At 48.5% G+C, this 3557-nt stretch overlaps 1 long non-coding RNA gene across 1 annotated transcript; it reads left to right on the forward strand.

Moving 5' to 3' along the window:
- The first annotated feature begins 209 nt into the window (after positions 1-209).
- On the forward strand, positions 210-1164 carry LOC142930530 (uncharacterized). Its single transcript, XR_012946485.1, has 2 exons — positions 210-506; positions 633-1164. It is a non-coding gene; the product is annotated as an uncharacterized LOC142930530 (long non-coding RNA).
- The last annotated feature ends 2393 nt before the right edge of the window (positions 1165-3557 follow it).

The following is a 3557-nucleotide window of genomic DNA, read 5'->3' on the forward strand; positions in this document are numbered from 1 at the left end:
TACCGCTGCACGAGATTTCCTTATCGCGATATTTGATTGTATCGCTGCACGAGTTTTCCTTATCGCGATATTTAATTGTATCGCTGTACGAGTTTTCCTTATCGCGATATTTAATTGTATCGCTGTACGAGTTTTCCCTATCGCGATATTAGTGACAGAGCGAGGAGGCCCAGTTCACTCCTCCTCACACCCAAGGGGCGCGTTGGACGGCTTCGCTTCAGCGAGCACAGCCGCCACGCAGCTCACGCGGTGGTGGCCCCGAGGCCAAGTTGACTGCAGGGCCCCCCAGTGCCACTCTCAGACAGGGGCTGGCCCCTAACAAGAGAAACCCTCGCAGTCTTTCCAAAAGGAACACGGCGCAGCGAGTACACAGCAGGATGCAATTACATTGGCGATTGTTCACACTTGAGATGAATGACTATCACTGCGCCGTATACTCCGGATTAGAAGACAAACTCTTCCCTCCTGCATCTTGCTTAGCGGTTAGTGGTGCGTCTTATAATCCGGTACGTGCGCACGTGTGTGTGTGACCACATTTGTATGCGTGTATTGACGACGAGCACAGCTTTAGGCTGCGTCTTACTGTTCCGGAGCGTCTCATAACCCCGAGAATGCGGTGACTGTCGACTCAGATGACGACGCTGCGGGCGGCAGCCTCCTCCTCTGTTCTCGTCTGAGACGCCGCCCGCTCCATGCACCCAGGGGCGACGCCGGGTCCCGGGGGACGATGGCTGCAGTGCTACCGGGCCCAGGTCGGCCAGGGAGCCCCCTCCCCACACCCCTATTCACAACGTGGCAAGGAGGCGGCACTGTTGGCGGGTCCCATCATCATCATCCGCTGTCGTCACCACCACCACGAGTGGTTCTCGTGACCCGCGCGGTCTTCCTGGTGGCGCGGTCTCTGCCGCTCCTGCGAGATCCTCACAGCGCTCGGATGTCGCGGTCGAGGTCACCGCTGCTCCAGCGAGGCGACTGTCGCCTGTCACGCAGCGTGGGGTAACACGGAGGTCGGATTTGCGAGATAATTGTAATAATAACAACAAGCTCTCTTTGTATACAGCGCCTTTCACATTGAAGTTTTCTCAACGCGCTGTACGTAAAATGAATCTACACGCACAAGTATTGATAACATCGAAGCCAAATAAAAACCTGCCAATAACAATATTAATGACTACACTCCAAGTCCCCATGATGTGGATGCTGTGCGGAGCGACATTCGCTGTGGTTGACAGGACGAGCGAGTGGCAGGAAGATGGTCAAGGAGTGTTTCATGGTGTGGTTGTACTGCGAGATAGGATGCGATGTACACACAACGACTGTATTCGTGATTATCCGGGCTCATGATGGACTCATTGACGGTCTTATGTTGTAGTCGTTTTGGATTAATCTGCATTGAAGCCCGTTGTTGGTTTAAGGAGCACAGCTGCATGTAGATGCATTTATTTTGATGCGTGTGTATCTATACAGATGCATGTGTATCTATACAGATGCATGTGTACTATACAGATGTATATGTGTATCTATACAGATGTATGTGTATCTATACAGATGCATGTGTATCTATACAAATGCGTGTGTATCTATACAGATGCATGTGTATCTATACAGATGCGTGTGTATCTATACAGATGCATGTGTATCTATACAGATGCATGTGCATCGATACAGATGCATGTGTATCTATACAGATGCATGTGTACTATACAGATGCATGTGTATCTATACAGATGTATGTGTATCTATACAGATGCATGTGTATCTTTACAGATGTATATGTGTACTATATATGTGTGCATGTAGCTGCGTTCGTGCATACATATGCATGCATATATCTACATACATATGTGTATGAATGTACAGTATGTGTCTACGTACTGTACAAATGCGTGCGTGTATATGTGTGTGTGTACGTACCGTCACTTTCGTTACGTCATTCCCCTTGCAATTGCACTGAACCCCTGTGCTCACATCTCCCCGTGCACGATCTCCGTCCACGTCCCCCCCCCACCGGACAAGGCGGCTTCGCCCTCTGCCTGCAGACGGCCTCCACTCGTCCACCCGCCCGCACGTGGCGCTGTCGCCTGGCGCCTCGCGAGGGCTGCGAGCCAGCGAGACGAACGTGCAGGGGGCACTCGTCTCGGTGCGGGGGTCATGCAGTTGTCAGCATCTTTGGCCAAACCAACTAGGACATAAAATGGCAGTGTTCATGAAGGTAGACAATTTCACTGCCTTTCTTATTAAACAGCTAAGAGGTAAAGGCGCAGCTCTGCAAGTGCTTGCTCACTCAACTGCTGGTGGAAGGGTCTGCACTAGAGGGAGCTCAATGCTTGTAAGGGATGGGGGTAGCCGCAGTTTACCGCACATCACACGACCGACGAACTGTGGGGTCATTTAATAAACTCGCACAGTCGTTTTAACTGCCGCCCCGCAGTTCCCTCTATAGTAAGACGCTGTCAGACACTGAATGAGAGCTCGCACGTGAGAGGGAACCAGAGCACCCAGAGAACACACACTCGTGCGAGGGGGTCACACTCTATCCCACACAGACGGGACAGGTGGGAGTCCACGTGTTTCCCACGTTGTCATCCGGCGACGAGGGTTCACCGAGCATGGAAGTGAGGAGCAGTGGCGCGGTGGCCCCTGCACTGCGCTACGAACTCGCCAGCTCGAGTTCGATCCCGGCCACGGCTCACGTCAGTGGCGAGCGATGTCTCGCCTGGCCCCAGGCCCTCTCCACTTCACCAGCCGGCGTTGACCGGCGCGGTGAAGCACGCCAAGTGAAGCAGCCCCCATGGCCGACACGGCGCGGGGGGAGGCCTTCATCCAGCAGTGGATTGTGAAGGGTGGTGCGGAATTTAAAGTGTTTACATTTAGTGCTTAATGTATTGTTTAAGTGTACAGTGTTTAAATGTACAGTGTTTATATGTAGTGTTTAAATGTAGTGTTTAAATGTAGTGTTTAAATGTACATTGTTTACATTTACAGTGTTTAAATCGCAGTGTTTAAATGCGCAGTGTTTAAATACGCAGCATTAAAATGTAGTGTTTAAATGTACAGTGTTTAAATGTGCAGTATTAAAATGTAGTGTTTAAATGTACAGTGTTTAAGTGTGCAGTGTTTAAGTGTGCAGTGTTTAAATGTGCAGTGTTTAAATGTGCAGTGTTTAAATGTGCAATGTTTAAATGTGCAATGTTTAAATGTACAGTTTTAAATGTACAGTGTTTAAATGTACAGTGTTTAATTGTGCAGTGTTTGAATGTACAGTGTTTAAATGTGCAATGTTTAAATGTGCAGTGTTTGAATGCGCAGTGTTTAATAGTGCAGTGTTTAAATGTGCAGTTTAAATGTGCAGTGTTTGAATGTAGTGCTTAATAGCGCAGTGTTTAAATGTACAGTGTTTAAATGTAGTGTTTAAATGTACAGTTTTAAATGTACAGTGTTTAAATGTAGTGTTTAATTGTGCAGTGTTTGAATGTACAATGTTTAAATGTGCAGTGTTTGAATGTGCAGTGTTTAAATGTGCAGTGTTTAAATGTGCAGTGTTTAAATGTGCAGTG

This window comes from Petromyzon marinus, chromosome 1 (assembly GCF_048934315.1).
Source record: "Petromyzon marinus isolate PM22_M1 ecotype Great Lakes invasive population chromosome 1, UKy_Petmar_22M1.pri1.0, whole genome shotgun sequence".
NCBI lineage: Eukaryota > Metazoa > Chordata > Hyperoartia > Petromyzontiformes > Petromyzontidae > Petromyzon > Petromyzon marinus.